Raw genomic sequence first — 17,430 nt, 5'->3', positions numbered from 1 at the left:
CTCTGCTGAGGTCTGTAATACACTGTGATATCACACAGAGCTTGCAGGCTATGCCTACCAGTATGTGGTTTATTAGAGTAAGGCATACTACTCAGGAGTCAAACAGGCAGGAATAACAAATAGGTGCACCTCAGGGGACCAGGAGGTACTCAGGGGAGATTTGGCGTACCCCTCCCATGGAAGCGCTCTTTCCAGGGTTCTCTCCCTCTTTGATCATTTAATCTTCAGTCTTTTATCAGCCAGACCACACACTCCCTATTGCTTACCAGATGTGCTCCTACACCAGCTCTTACTCATTAACACATACTCTCAGATGTGGTCACTGTGGCCCAGCAGTTTGAAGGGTGATTTCACAAAAGCCCAAGGACAGAGGCCTATCTGCTTGGAGAAAAAGAATTCGACCTCACACAGTGTCAGGTTAGCCAGTAAGCAAGCGAAACACCACTTACTGGTGCTGATTCACTAATCCATCATGAATAGTTTCATATTTTATCACCACATCCAAGACTCTGTTTTGGGGTATGCATCAAAGGTTCACCTCTCCCCAATTTAGAGCACCATCCTACAATATTAAAGCCCTTTCCAAATTTACAATCCCTGACAGGGATGGAGTACCCAGTGAGCAGGGTGAGCAGATGCTGATATTACTTACTGTTCTGTAGTGAAGAGTTTCACGTACTTGTCACCATAGTGTATAGTGAAACCCATGTGAAATTGTGCACTGCAGACTAGTTAAGTAAGCACAAGTAAACCTAGTCTTACTTTGATTTTTAGATAATCTGCTCCTGACCCCACATTTTGTTTTTGTTGTTTTTATGTGCCGTCGAGTTGCCTATGGCTCATAGTGACTCTATGTACAACCTCCCTAAATACTTCTTTGTCCTGTGCTAATTTCATTGTCTCTGACACACCAGCCTCCATTACCCTGAATCTATCTCATTTAGGGTCTTTCTCTCCTGCGCTGTCCCTCCACCCTCCCAAGCATAATATCCCTCTCCAAAGACTGATCCCACCTTGCAACATGTCCAAAGTATGTCAGACGAAGCTTCAGAATCCTTGCCTCCAAGGAGCAGCCTGGTCTCACCCTCTCTAGGACAAGCCTGTTTGTTCTCCTAGCAGTCCATAGTATATTCAGTACTCTTCTCCAGCACCACAGCTCAAAGGCATCAATTCCCTTTCTATCATCTCTAGTCATTGTTTAGCTCTTTGATGCATAGCAAGTGATTGCAAAGACTATGGCTTTCATCAGGCACACCTTAGTCTCCAGACTGACATCATTGCTCTTCAGTACTTTGGAGATGTCTCTGACAGCAGACTTTCCCAATGCAATTAATCTTTTAATTTCCTGGCTCCTGTATATTGTTTAGCCAAGCAAACGAAGGCCGTTAATACTCTCTTCACCATCTATCATGATGCTGCCAAGCAGCCCAGTGGTGAGAATCTTAGATGTAATAAAAGCAGCTCTGGAGGTACAGTTATGTTTTTTTGGCTGTTAATCAGAAGTTTGGTTGTTCAAACTCACCCAGTAGCTTGTGAAACAAAGATTTTGCAATCTATTAAGAAAATCCTATGGGGCAGCTCTGCCCTGTAAAATAGATTTGTTGTGGGTCAGAATTAACATAATACTTATCAATAATAACACCAATAGGATAGTGAATTTTTTTTAGTTATAAATATGGATAATTCAGTATTGGATTATATATATAATTTATATGCCCCAAAGTTATGTATATAGTGTTAGCCTGGAAGTGATTTCTTTATTACTGCCTGTGATGATCCATGTGCTATTTGTGTTATGTCCTACTGGTTAAAATACCAACTACTTTATTCTGTCTAAGACTTCTTAGATGCTAGACCCTGGTGAGTTGGAATAGAAACTGTACCCTGGCAAGATCGCATAAAAACTGTAGCAAGGATTTGAATACTTGTTTGTCACTTTAGCTATTTTATTTTGTGGCCATTGTTTCTCGTCAGCCCCAAGCTTCCTATCTCTTTCTGGGCTTAGAACACTATGATGCTATCTTGCTGTCTTTTGCAAGCTCTTACTTATCTGATGTGTAGTGCTATTTCTTTCTCTGAGACATCTTCTTTTGGCTGCTGGCACACTTGTCCAAGGTAGGGATACTTTCCCCCACCCTGAAATACAATGCTTCTTTGTAACGTCTTGGAATGGAAAGCTGGGAAGAAATTAATAATTATACAAATTCAAATAAGCACTTTAAATCCTGACTGGAGAGCACAACAACAATAACAACAATAACAACAACAATTCATTAAGTAAGTAATAGATAAGTAAGCTGATGTCCATGATGACCTTCAGAGGCAAGCCCTTGGCCCTGGATATGCAAACCTGGGCAACCTTTGACATCAAGTATCTACTTATTCTAACGATTTAATATGGAACAAAAACTCTGCAGTCTGTAGGTGAAGGATGGTGAAGTTAAGGTAAACACTTTGCCCAGTCTTCTAGGCTGAAGGCAGTGTGGTCCACCATTAACATAGGAATATGAACAAGCCACTTTGCAAGCAGGACATGCTTATGGAACCGTCACTTTAGTGTTAGAAACTAAGAAAATGGCCCCTGACCTGTCTACTTCTGCATTATCTATGGAACAGATCCTTCAATGGCATCACAGATGAGTGTGCCCAAATGAATCAAGCAGGCTCCCAAATGCTTGCTGAATGAGAAACAATTAAAGAAATAGGCCCTTTCCACTCAAGTTCTTGAACTCTTTGCTCATCTGTGCTCTGTCCCCCTACCCCAACCTCACCCTCACGGAAAAGAATCATGCAATGTATAGATTATACAAAGAAGATATTCTTGTCAGTGGGAACCAGGAAAATGAAGGGCAGAGGTTAAAGAGAGGACAGGGAGGGTCAAGCTTTGGGGCTAAAGGGTGTCCCCAGGCTGGTGAGATTGGAGGACATACCACTATTAGTCTTGGGGCTGCCACCAACAGTATTCAGGGGAGCGTGGCCAGTTCCGTGTGAAGCCCCCGATGCGAGCTTCTCTTTACAGTACTCCACACTATGTTTCAGGGCGCAGAAAGAGGTCTTTTGTTCTCTGGCAGCCTTCACATTGCAGAATCCAGTTTGAAGAAACTGGATTTGTGATTCATGGAAGAATCCATTTAGAGAGAAAGTATCTTTGTTGAAAATGGTATGGGGCAAAGGTGAAAAGAGGCAGATGTTGGGATTTTCAAAAGGCTTTGGCTCTCCCCTTCGACTGCCAGTTTTTATTTGAGTACATGTGTATGTATCTATCAAGGGAGCTCTAGTGACCTAGGAGTTAGGAGCTGTGCATCAGCTGCTATGAAGAGAAAAGATGAGCATTCTTGTCCTGTGCGATTTATTGCCTCTGAAAACATGCTAGAAGGTCTGCTATTAGTTCCAACTCGATGGTAAACAACAATGATAATATCATATATGTAGCTATTCAGCATTCTTCACACATGTAGTTCAGTGAGGTTTTAGTTTTGTCCACTGAGTTTTGTAACCTTCCCCATTAATAATTTTAAAACTTTCCCATCACCCTTAAAAAAAACCTCAGTGACCACTAAGAAATGAATTTCTCTCTCTCCACTCCTGCCCACCTCTGTTTTTAATAAAACTTAAGTCTGTACGTACTTGCCCATGTTTCATGTAAGTGTAATCATATGTTTTTTCTCTTGTGTCTGACCTCTTTCACTCTGCATGCTATTTTTATGGTTAATCCATGTTGTAACATCTGTTAGGACTTCATATATACCTTTTTATTTATCTTTTCATTTGTTGATGGTATTCAAGTTGTTCCCATATTTTTTTTTACTATTGTGAATAGTGCTTCACTGACTAGTAGTGTATAGATTTTTTTTTTATTTTGCTAATTGCAGTATCGCCTTATCTCAAACAATGTGGCTGTATGTGATCACTATGTTCTGTTGCATCAACTCTGAGTTACAGTCACACTGTGTACAACACATCAAACCCTTGCCTGATCTTGCATCATCCTCTCAATCTCCGCTATACTGGGCTGCCCATTGTTGGAGTCACTGTGTCATTCATCTCATTGAGGGCTTTCCACTCTACCTATCTGTTACCCTCCACTTTCCCAAGCATTAGGTCTTTTTCCAGGGATGAGCCTCTCTTGATAACATGCTCAATGTGTATGAGGGGAAGTCTCACATCCTTGCCTTAAAGGATAACCTGGATGCAATTTTCCCAACCTTTGCTTTTTCTTTTTGTGGCTCATGGCATATTCAATACTCTTCATCAACACCACAAGCCAAAGACATCAATTCTCCTTCAGTTTTTCTTTTTCATTTTCTAACATTCACAAGCATGTAAAGCAATTAAACATACTATGGTTTGATTCAAGGGCACCTTAGTCGTCTTTGAATGGATATTCTTGCTCTTTAGCACTTTAAAGTAATTCTTGATATATATACATACATACATACACACACACTTGGTAGCAGCAGTCAGGAAATAAAGGAGATGCATTGCACTGGGAAAGTCTGCAGTTAGAGACCTCTCCAAATTGTTGAGGAATAATGTCAGTTTGAGGATGTCCATAGTCTTACCAATCACTTGCTATGCATCTGAGAGATGGACAGTGAATAAGGATGATAGAACAATTGATGCCTTGGAGCTGGGGTTGGTGAAGAACACGCAACATCCCATGGACAGTCAAGAGAACAAACAGAGGGTACAGCTGGACTGCTCTGTGGAGGCAAGATGATAGGGCCTCATCTCACATACTTTGGGTATGTTGCTAGGAAGGACTACTGTTCTTTGGAGAGGAACATGATTCTAGGAAGGGTAGAGACTTGACAAGGGAGAGGATCCTCAACCATGTGGGCTGACACGCAGACTGCTGCAGTGGGCTCTTATGGGCTCTTGTGTGTCAGGAAGTGTGAGAATGGTGCAGGATAGGGCAGGGTTCATTCAGATCTTTTGTTCTGGGTCACACTCAACTCAACAGCATCTAACAACAGCAGCGGCATATATGCTGGTATATTGTTGTTATTGTTGTAGTTGTCATATGCCATCAAGTTGACCACAACTTATAAGGACCCAATACTATGAATAGTGGATCTGAACTCTGTCCTATTCTGTGCTGTCCTCATCATAGCCAACACAGCTGAACCCATTGTTACAGTCACTGTGTCAGTCCATCTTGTTAATATTGTTGTTATTGTTATGTGCCGATGTTATTATCATGAGTTGAATATGAGTTATAGGGTGACTCACAGTCACCCTATATACAAAAGATCTAATCCCTATCCTGTCCTGTGCCATTTCTATCATCTCTGACATATCTGAATCCATTGCTGCAGTTACTGTGCCAATCCATCTCATTGCGGGTCTTTCTCTCTTTTAGTGACCCCTCTACTTTTCCCACCTGATGTCCTTTTCCAAGGACTATCCCCTCCTAACAACATACCCAAAATATATGAAATGAAACTTTGCCTTCTTTGGCTCCAAGGAGCACTGTGGATGCACTTTCTCCAAGATAGATCTCTTTGTTCTTTTGACAGTCTATGGGTTATATCCAGTACTCTTCTCTAGCACCATATCTTAAAGGCATCAATTTTTCTGTCATTCAGTGTCCAGCTCTGAGACACATAGCAAATGACTGAAACGACCGTAACCTGAATCAAGCACGCTCTAGTCTTTAAGCTAGCATCATTACTTCTCAGTACTTTGGAGAGGTCTCTGATGGCAAACTTTTCCATTCCAACATGTCTTTTGATTTCTTGGCTGCTAGTGCCAAGGGCATTGATTGTGGATCCCAGTCAGATGACTTAGAACACAGTTACATGGTTACATAGAGGTAGCGCCCTCTGATTGGAAAGACATTAAAAAAGAAGGAAGAACAGCTGCAAACATCCATTAATAATTAGAATGTGGAATGTGTGAACTGTTAATGTAACAAAATCGAAGATTGTAAAAAGTAAAATGAAATGCACAGAGATTGACATTCTAAGTATTAAAAAATGAAATGGACTGGCATTGGCCACTGTGAATTAGATAATTGCATGATTTACTTTTCTGGGAATAATAAAAATTGAGGAAGAATGCTATTGCATTCATAGTTAAAAAGACCATTTCAAGAACTATCCTAAAGTATAATGCTGTGAGCAACAGTATACTATCCAGACACGTACAAGGAAGACCAAGTAATACAAGTGTTTTTTCAATTATATGTTACCAACAGCTCGAGCTAAAGAGGAGGAATTGAAGATTTCTACCAACTTTTGCAGTGCAAAACATGCAATCAGGATGTGTTAATGATAATTGGTGATTGGAATGCAAAAGTTGGAAACAGTGAAGGAAAGAGAGTTGGAAAATAGGGACATTGTGACAGAAATGAGTCTGGAGAACAAATGACTGAGTTTTGTATGGTCAATGATTTATTCACTGCAAATACTTTTTTAAAAAGAAGCACAAATGGTGACCATACACATGGGCTTCACCTAATGGACTGCATAAGAATCAGACTGACTACATCTGTAGAAAAAATTGTTGGAAAAGCTCAATATCAGCAGTCAAAACCAGACCAGGTGCTGACTGTGGAATAGATATCAATTGCTCATGTGCAAGTTCAAATTGAAGTATGCAGACAAATCCAGCTGAACTAAAATAAGACCTTGATTCTCTTTGACCTAAATTTAAAAATCATCTCAAGAATAGGTTTGAGAGAAAAAAACTCAAAAAGTTGGAGGCATTAAACTCTAATGATAGAATATTGAGGGTAGTAAGTACTTAATATCTAGTTGTTTTGTTGAGTGAGTGTCTGAAGATAGATGTGGGACATTATTTGTCCCCTCTGTGTCTCAAGTGATTTTTCTGAATTACTTGGAGTACCTTATGAAAGTTGAGTGAAGCGCACTATCAGAAAATCAACCATCTTACTGTAAAAGCATTAGTCTGTTTTAATTGCTCATTTGTATTTAACTGATGTTTCAGAGTGACCTTTGAAGCTTGTAGTAATGTGGAGCTCTTACCAGCGTGACCAGAAGGGACATACTGTCTGTGTCTAGGTTGGACAAAGTTAGAACAACGTTTTGGTCACAGTCACTCCCTCCTAGCATAAAACTCCTCATTGGCATCAGACAGAAAATGGACGTTTTTCTGTATTCTGAAAATTATAGAGCCTGTAATTTTCTGTACTAAATCTGCCTGTGTTGATATTGGCATCAGCTAACTCAATCTCTTTCCAATGCGTTGCACACCCATGTGTTTCTAACCCAGGATGGTGACGGCGGAGATGTTGCCAGCTGGAGATGTCAGAAAGCAAGTGGGGGCTTGTCTGCAGGAGGAATGCTGGGAGCTCCCTGTAGCAGGACCTTGGCAGTAGCCTGGCTCACCTTTTCAGTTGCTCAATTTTAAATAAATTTGCTCAGGCACAGAAATGTGAGCACATCGTGGAAGAATTGGGAAAACTTTTCTTCACAGTTTGGCAAACATGGATGGAATCCCAACTATGTACAGGTTACTTTATTAGGTTCCTAGACCTGCTGTAATGAAGTATGGCAAAATGAGTGGGTTAAATCAATAGGTATTTATTCTCACCATTCTGGAGGCAAAAAGCCCCCAAATCAAGATGTTTTTAGTATTACACTCTCTTGGAAGGCTCTGAGGGAAGCTTCTTCTTTACTTCTTCCCGCTTCTGCTGGTTCCTGGAGATCATTGATCTTTGGTTTGTAGAAACATAACTCCAGTCTCTACCTTTGTCACCATATGGACTTCTTCCCTTTAACTATGTCTCAGCCCTTACAAGAATGTTAGTCTCTTGCATTAAAAGCATGCTGAGACACACTGGCTCCTTGGAAGAAAGGTCTAGTGATCTATTTCTAAAAAAATTATGTTCTTCATAAGTTGAGTGGCCTGCTAGTAAGGAATTGTATGGACAACCAACCCCAAGGAAGGTGGTTTGAATCCACCAACGGCCCTGAAGGAGAAAAATGGGCAATCTCCTCTCATGAGATTTATAGCCTTGGAAAACCTGCTAGTGGGTAAACTGAGTCACTCCCAACTCTCCAGCACAGAACAGCATGAGTCAAGATCCGTTGGCAGTTGGTTCAATCTGGATTGACCTCATCTTAACTTGTTTACATTGATCTAGACCTTCATTCCCCAGTAAGATCATGTTCTGAGGGTTCCTTGTAGGCATAGATTTTGAAAGGCCATAAGACAGCCCTCTCCTTTGGAAGTGCGACTCAGCGACCCTATGTACAACAGCCATAAACTCTGCTCTATCCTGTGCCAATTGCACCGTCTCCGATATACCGATCCCAATTACCCCAGTCACTGAAGCAATCCACCTCCTAGAGGGCCTTTCCCTCCTGCGCCATCCCTCTACCCTCCCAAGCATGATGTCCCACTCCAAGGACTTGTCCCTCCTTACAACATGTCCAAAGCATGTCAGACGAAGCCCCAGAATCCTTGCCTCCAAGGAACAGCCTGGTTTAACCCTCTCCAGGATGAATCTGTTTGTTTTCTTGGCAGTCCATGGTATATTCAATACTCTTCTCCAGCACCACAGCTCAAAGGCGTCAATTCTCCTTCTATCCTCCCTAGTCATTGTCCAACTCTCTGATGCCTAACAATTGATTGCAAAGACCATGGCCTGTATCAGAAGCACCTTAGTCTCCAGAGTGAGACCATTGCTCTTCAGTACCCTGGAGAGGTCCATAACAGCAGACTTTCCCATCGCAATATGTTTTTTGATTTCTTGGCTGCTGGTGCCAAGAGTGTTGATTTTGGAGCCAAGCAGACTAAAGTTGTTAACAATCTCAATCTCTTCACCATCCATCCTGATGCTACCAATTGGTCCAGTGGTGAGAATCTTTGTCTTCTTGACATTGAGCCTCAATCCATACTGAAGGCTGCATTCCTTGACTCTCTGCAGCAAGTGCATCAGGTCCTCCTCAGTTTCAGCAAGTTTCCAAAGAAGGGTGACCCAAAAGAATCAGGTAAGGGAAGAAATTAAATAATAGAATTAAAAATTCTGTAAAGCAAAGTCAGTCTCTCCTGCCATTTCATACTTCTTATTTTAATCATTTGTGCAACTTGGCCTGGGAACTAATGCTTTCTCTTAATATAAGACCTGCTTAGAAAAAAAATAATCTTTGTTTTCTTGACAGATGACCCATCTGTCAATTTTTATAGATAGCATTTGTTAGTTTGGTGTCAAGAAGAGATACCTATTTTATTTCAGGAAGCAAATTCTAAAAATCTAAAGCAAAATTTTCTTCAATCTTTGACAATTAATGAGAATTTTATAACTTCTAAAGTGTATTTTTAAAGTTTCCCAAGCTTTGATGATACCTCAATTTATTTCCATAAAATAGCCTATGTAAGTATGATTTTGATAGGGTACCAAATTGTATCTTTTAAAACAACTAACACAATTGTAAGAGTTGCGAGCACAGAATACTTACCAGGTGGTTATTATTTCTTATCTTCACTATTCTACAATTGTTTCTAAAGTTCTCATTTCTGTTCTTTTGGGGCAAAGGCACAGAGTAGAGATATGTTTCACATCTAAAAAAATGAGTATTTTTACACATTTACCATAGGTTATTATTAGCTGCTGTCGAACTCATTCGAACTCATGATGGACTTGTGCACAGTTGAATGTTGTCTGGCCTTGCATCAAATCCATGAGCTATAGGTGACTCATTACAGGTTTGTGGACCAGTTTTCAAAAGCAGATTACCAGGCCTTTCTTCCTTGCTTATGTTGGTCTTCAGTTTCCCCGAAACCTATTGGGCATCATAGAAACCCAGAGGCCTGCAGTGACAGACAGGTGGTAGCTATACATGAGGTTTATCAATCAGGAGTTGAACCCAGGACTTCCACATGGATGGTAAGAATTCTCTTACTATATCACCACTAAGCTACTAATAGGGAAGTCTGGTAGTATTGTTCTTAGGAGATTATTTTCTAGCTCAAGAGCCACACCTTTCTGGTGGTTCGAATCCACCAGCATCTCCTTGGGGGAAAAAGTTTGAGCAGTCTGCTATCATGCAAGTTACACTCTCTTAAACCAAATGGAGTCAGCTAGGAGTCAATTCTCAATGGCAATGAGTGAGTTTGAACCTTTTATGTTAGTCACTCCTTAGAAAAAGACACTTTCATACTTCAGTGTTTTAAAAACGATATACGTTGATTGATTGTTTAGAAGTAGGAAAGAAGCTAGGTCTCACACAATTTCAGGATAAGCAGTGGAGCGTCTGTGTGTGTCGCCAAAAGAATGGATTCAGCACATAAGTTTTAGCTATGATGTTCTCAAGTGTGGAATTCCCTATGACTGAAAGGCTGTGGAGGATTCTTCTGAGGGCTGCCTCACATATTTAATGTATATCTCCTTTTGTCTGGGGACTGCTACTCAGATCTTTGCCATCTGCAGTGGGTGGCAACCAAATCTCAGACTAGGAAGAATTCATCTGTTAATTTTCTTTCTTTCTCTGACTTGATGACACCATTGTGGTTACTTCTCCTCCCGCTCCAATCAATAACGTCTCATTTTCCATTATTACATCTTAAGTATATTGCAGTGGTTGCAAGCTGTTACATTTTCATTTTGGAAGTGTGATGGCTGGAAAAAAATGTGTCTGGATAAAGGCGTCAGAGTTCGGGGCTTGAAGATAGGGGGGCCATTTTCCAAACGCATTAGTAGAAAGGTGGAGGAACCGCTCCTCCTGCCTCTGCGGCCTCCTGTTAGCCCACCCGTCTTTAAAAGATGAGAGCCCTGGAGCTTAGGGATGAAGTGACTTGGCCACTGAGAGCACATACTGCTTCAAGAGATCCGAGTCCTGACTTTTCCTCCAACCTACTGCTTCTTTTACGCTTTGTATTTGAGAGGTTTTTAGGAGCAGCGTCGAATTTCTGTTTGTTAGGAAAGATGCAACCAATAAAAATTACCCAGCATTTTAAACGCTGGTCTAAATGCTCGTCTTTATACGCTGACTAGATGGCAAACCTCACGCAATGACTGGATATAAGATCACAGATTGGTCTTTGAACATTAAGAAGAAAGTTCCAGAAAGAGTTTCCTGGAAGTCCATAAATAATACTGTTATTTTTGATCTTTGATGCCAACCATTGGTACAAACACTCAACTACTAGTCAAAGATTTGAAGTTCTAACGAACCCTGAGGTTCCTTGGAAGATTAGCATAGCAAGCCCCTTCCTAAAGGTCCCAGCTTTGAAAACTTATGGGACTATTCTCTGTACAACACAAATGTATTGTTAGTTCTACTCTTATTACAAGGGAGTGCTAGGGCCTTAGTGGTAAAGAGTTGTGCTTCCAACCCAGAATCATGTAGTTTGAATTCACCAGCTGTTCTGTGGGAGAAAGATAAGAAGTCACCTCCCATGTGATTAACTGCCTCTGAAGACCTGCTGGATGGTCAGCTATGGGTTGCTTTCAACTCGATGGGATGTAACAACAGCACTCCGTATTACTGACTCAGTGACAACTAACCTTTTAGTTAGATGCCATTGTGTCGTGAAGTCGCTTTGCTTTTTACCAATGTTTTCAAATTAGGGGGAAAAAATTACGTGTTAGAACAGTTGACTGGAAACGGGTCACTTTCTCTGTTTCCCAGGTTTGTATAATGATTAGGATTAGAATTCATGGCATGATTGGAACTAGTGGAGTGTAGGTAGGAGGCTGGAACCTGTTTGAGCTTCTCCTTCCTCCTATTCCACTGGTTTTATTCTTGGGAGGCCTGTAAATTGCCATGGTAGCTCAGAACTGGTGGCTGCAGCGAGGAAACAGGAAAATCCCTCCATCTTGGGACACTGAACAGCATTGTTTTTCAGGGAGTTGTTTTTGTGAACGCAACTTGGACTTTTTTATCTTCTTGCAAGGCCCTATGCTTTATTCCTTTTCACAACAAGGAAAGCTATTTACAATGGAATTTTTGCCCCAGAGAAGTAGATTTGATGGACTTTGATATTATTGTGATTAGCTACCTTTGAGCTGATTCCGACTCCTGGGGTGCCTACCTGTGCAAAATAGAACTACTCCAGGGGGCTTTCAAGGCTGTCCGTCCTCTTTCAGAGCAGATTGTCAAGCCTGTGTTCTTAAGGGCCTCAGAGTGGGTTTGAAAAGCCAATCTTTTGCCTAATAATCAAATGCTTCTCCATTTATATTTCCAAGGGGCTTATGTAGTAAGGATGTTGTTGTTAGGTGCCATCAAGTCAACCATGACTCATAGTGAACCTTTTAATAACAGATATGAACCTCGCTCATCCTGTGTCATTCTCATGATCTCAGATATGCTCCAGCAGGAAAGGATTCAGATCTATTGTTCATAGGGTCACTCACTATGAGATGTACTTGCCTCAATAGCACCTAACAATTGTTCCAGTCACTGTGTTAATCCATTTTGTTGTGGATCTTCCTCTTTCTCTGATTCTACACTTCCCCCACTATGATCTCTTTTTCTAAGGACTGGCCCCTCTTAATAACATGTCCAAAATGTGTGAGTTTAAGTTTCACTATACTTGCCTCTTAGGAGTACCCAGGGTTGCACTTTCTACAAGAAAGATTTACTTTTTTGGCAAACCATGGGATATCCAGTACTCTTCTCCAACACCGCAACTCAAAGGCATAAATTTTTCTGCTATTATCCTTATTGTTCAACTTTCTTATTATGGTCCCTATGATCCAACTTTCAGGTGCAACCAATTGAAAATGCTATGGCTTGGATCCAGTACACCTTAGTCTTTAAGCTGACATCATCATTCTTTCACACTTTATAGGAGTTTGTGACCCTATATTTTCCCAATGCAACATGGCTTCAGATTTCTTAACTCTAATAATCATTTTGGCTCATGCACATTTTTTTTGCTACCACATGCTCCTCAATCCCAAATTATGATTTTTTTTTTTTTACTTTTTTCCTTCATAATATTTTACCCCTTTGCTAATCTCAGGGCTTTCTCTAATGTTCTGGAATAATTTTCCTCAGCTTATTTGGACTGCACCTTGAAAATATCTTAAAAGACACCTTAATTAGGTGTCTTATGTGCATTACTGGTGGCCTAGTGGCAAGAAGCTGCTCTGCAGTCCTGAAGACATGCGGTTCAAGGCCACCAGCTGCTCCACTGGAGCAGGATGGACAATCTCCTCTTATCTAATTAACTTCCTCTGAAAATCTACTGGAGGGTCAACTATTGGTTGATTCCTACTCTACGGTACACAACAACACAACAACATTCCTGGTGCCTCCTTTGTCTAATCTGTAAAGTAGGTGTAATCATACCATTTACCTCTTTTTCTTGTTGCTTTAAAATGAGTTACTATACAGTGCTCTATAGAGAGCACTTAGAGCAGGCAAAATATTCAGGAAGCGTTTAAAAATACTGTAGTGGTTATTGGCCCTGCTCATTTTCCTACCTTCTCTCACATACAGACTTCACTTGTTTGCCTTCATGAATGTTGTAATTTTAACTCATAAGGTTTGTGTCAATCCTACATCCAGCAAGTCTGTTGACACCATTTTTCAAACAACCATTTAGTCTATTCTGATTCATGGCTGACTTTCCATTGAGTTCAGAGGGTGTGACTCTTAATGGCAGGCATCTGCTCATCATTTTCCCTTTGAGCTGCTGGTAGATTGTTGTTGTTGTTAGATTGTATTTGTTGTCGGTACCATCGAGTTGGAACCGACCCATAGCTGACCCTGTGGTTGGTTTCCAGTGTCAGATAAAACACACGTAAGGAGATTGCCCGTCCTTCTTCTGCAGAGCAGCTAGTGTCTTTGAACCACATGCTTTCAGGATTGCAGTGAAGCTTCTTGCCACACCAAAGTTCCTTAATAGACTACAATGTTGTGGGAGCAGAACTTTTATAAGTGCAGAGAGACTAACAAATCACGGGACTCACCCTACCTCAATATTTGCTTTTTTGTGGTGGTCAGGCACTGAACTGGAAATATTTCTGAAGTTATTGTTGTGTGCCATCTAGTCAGAGCCAACTCATATCTGGCTGACCCTCCCTCAGATTTTCAGAGGTGGTAAATTGCAGTGAGGAGGTTGCCCATCTTTCTCCAGCTGAGTGGCTGATGAGTTTGAACCATGCTTCTGAGAGTTAGCAGCATAATTCGAAATTCTCAATGTCTCACATCCATTAGGGTTTAATATCCACCTCAGCCTGTACTTTCCCTGACTTCTCCCAGAAACCCTCTAGTTATGATGCTCTCTTTAAACTAGTTGGTGTTACCGATTTTGAACTTATTTCTTTCTACTGAAATCTCTCTTCCCTTGGATTAAGTCTTTAACCAGTCTTGCCACCTTGAGTGTGGACAATTCTGCTGTACTTTATCTTTTTCTTCCCTTTTGTTCCAGTTCCTCTTTCTCTCTTCCCTCAATCTCTTTCTTTTCACCTTTTTTTCTTAAAGACAAAGATAATGAAATTCTGTCTCCTGTACTTAGGGCATGTCAGGAGGGACCTGTTCTTGAAAAAAATTATTTGTAATTGACTGAGGACACCGAACAACAAAATCCCTCCTACATCACTCTTCCCTTTTGGGAAGAGGGTCAGATCATCCTTTGGAGAGATAGGGAGGGTAAAAGATGAAAGACCAGAAGTTAACATCAGTGAGAAAGCTCTCGTGGGCTAGATTGTAGGGAACTGCACAGCTGACCCAAAGGCCGCGCCTCTCTAAAAGTTTGAATTCACTAACAGCTCCAAAGGAGAAACATAGACAATCTCCTCCTGTGTGATTTATAGCCTCTGAACCCAGTGGAGGATCAGTTAGGAGTCAATTCTGAGTCAGGGGCAATGAGAGAACTGTGTGCTCAAAGGACTCCACATATACCTCCCTAGATACACAAAAGGATGTGTAGAGGATGACAGAAGCTCAGGAAACCTGAGGAGTTTAGCACAGTTCAAAGGTAGAAAAGATAATAATGACAGCAAGTGGATAAGCTATAAAACTTAAAATTTGTTTAATGATGTCATCAGAATTTCTTCTTCATTTTAAAGAAAAACTATATTCCAAATTACAGAAAACATCACCTGGTTTTTAGAGAATATATTTGTGAACGTGCATACATACTCATATTTATTTTTAAAGATGTAATTTACTGCAAATTTGCTATATTTACATAGTATGTGTTGTTAATCTAGGAATTTTTTATATATTTATAATTTCTGCTCTTTCAAATATTTAAGGATCCAGCAGCATAAATTATATTCAAGTATCGTGCACCTATCACCATTATATATTCTTCAAAACATCTTCATTGCTCTTGAGGAGTTATTTTTAATACCACATATTTGAAGGTTGTGGTGAAATACGATGTTTTTATATAAGTTCTTAAGTTCTCTCTAAATTTTACTAATCATTTAGTAGATGAATTAGGCGAGCTCCTGATATTTTGATAAATTTCTTCAACATTGCATTCGTACTGTTTGTCCTTGAATAGTTGATGTGATAAAATACTGGATGCTTCTCTTGTTTCCTCACTCAGTAGTTGGTGAGTCACAGAGGTTAAGTGTTAACAGCATTTCTCTCACGAAGAAAGGTTGGGCTTTTCTTTGAGGTCTCAAGGCAGTCTTCGTGGGTACAGGAACAGATGCTTAGAGCAGGCCTGGTGGCCCCCTGGGCATTGTGGGGCAGCCCAGGGCAACCGCGCGTCTTCCCCCTTTCCTAACCGCCACTTTCCTTTCAGACTGCCGTGCCCATTTGATATTTGAGATGGTGTGAGTGGATAAATAATTTACATCACACCATCAGCCTTGTCAGAAAGCTGTAAATACTTTTATGGGTTTGGATAGAAAAATCTTTCTTTAATTCAGAAAGAATTAGCTTAATAACCCCAAGTTGTTATGTAAGTTAGTGTAGGGTATGGTATTTTCTCCTTCTTCTTCTTCTTCTCCTTTTTTGCTTGGCGTGTGGTGCTGTATTTTGAAGTAGAATGATTTGTGGATCCTTTTACCAGTTGTTCCTCTTTTTCAATCTAATGCTATAGACAGCCTAGAAGAAGTTGAAAATTCTAGATATCTTGGCAACCACTGTTAGATGTCTCTTATGGCTCTGATAAATTCAGTAGACAAGTTACATTGTTTGTCTCTGGATCTCAGTTCTCTAATCTCTAATATCAAGAGATAGATTGAAGAATCAAGGAATTCACTCTACCTTTAAATCTTTTAATTCTTAGAGTACCTGTGTGAAGCATCTAATGCTTATGGGAATTAAGGGCCAAGATGCTAAACAGAAATACATTTATCATCAAAGGATTGTTTTCCCAGTGTATTAACTGCCAATCTGAACCTTGTAACAACCACGCTGTTTCAAGAGATGATGCCTCATTATGATTTCTTTGACTTCAGAACGCTTCAGCTGCGTATGTCTCTCATAGGCTTGTTATAGCCAATGAGGATGTATGGATAAGAGTGATATGTGGATTCCCTCATATTTTTTAGAAGAAGAAAATCCATTGCAACTTTGACTACTTTTCCTTTTCAAAAATACTGTCTTTACCAAAATCACATGTAAAATAGACTTACCCATTCTTAGAGTATTGGCAAAACAACATTTGAAATAAAATCAATCTATTATGTGATAGTTTATTTACATTTAAAGAAATGAATTGCAAAACATTTTATCAAAGACTGTGGAGATCAAGTGCATGTTCTAGACTTAAATGAAGAGAGGGCATAGAAGGTAATAGGAATATAACTATGGTGTATAATATCCGGTTGTAATTCCATTATCACCAGTAGCTTAAATCCACTAACAGTGAACTAACAGTGAGACAGATTCATGAGCAATTAAAAAATAGAAATATTAGCATTGATTTTTTTAGAGTGTTATTATTTTTCTTTTTAAATTTCATTTCCAAGTTCCACCTTACAGTTTCAACTTAAGTTACAGTGATGGCTTTCTGGCATCTTAGAGGAATAAAAGCTCAGTCTTACCCTTAGTATATTGGGCTGATGAAAGAAAAGTAAACTCAGCTACTTACTGTGTTTGTGACATTGACCAAGTCTCAGTTTTCCTGGGCTTTACTCACCTCCTCATTGCTACCGTTCCTATGCCCAAATGAAGGGGGACTTCTATTTTGCATGTTTTTAGGTGTAGATATAAATGAGGTGTTGTAGAAGTTAAAGTTTTTGAAAATTCTTTTTTAAATTATCATTTTATTATAAAAACTCACATTCGCTCCCATAAAGTAGTTTCTGATTTAAGGTGACCTTTCTCCCTCAGAGGAGCTGGTAGATTTGAACTACTGATCTTTTGGTTATTAGCCCGATGTGTCAGTCACTGTGCCACTAGGGCTCCTTTATATAGCATGGATATTACTAATCTTTGAAATGTAAATTAAGCCTTTTCTACGAAGATGGCGCCGAAAGCGAAGAAGGAAGCCCCTGCTCCTCCCAAAACTGAAGCCAAAGCAAAGGCATTGAAGGCCAAGAAGGCA

This window comes from Elephantulus edwardii, unplaced genomic scaffold (genome assembly GCF_000299155.1).
Source record: "Elephantulus edwardii isolate Elephantulus edwardi_28Jun2011 unplaced genomic scaffold, EleEdw1.0 scaffold00070, whole genome shotgun sequence".
Classification (NCBI taxonomy): Eukaryota; Metazoa; Chordata; class Mammalia; order Macroscelidea; family Macroscelididae; genus Elephantulus; species Elephantulus edwardii.
The sequence above is the reverse complement of the archived record's forward strand: the minus strand, read 5'-3'. Positions refer to the sequence as shown.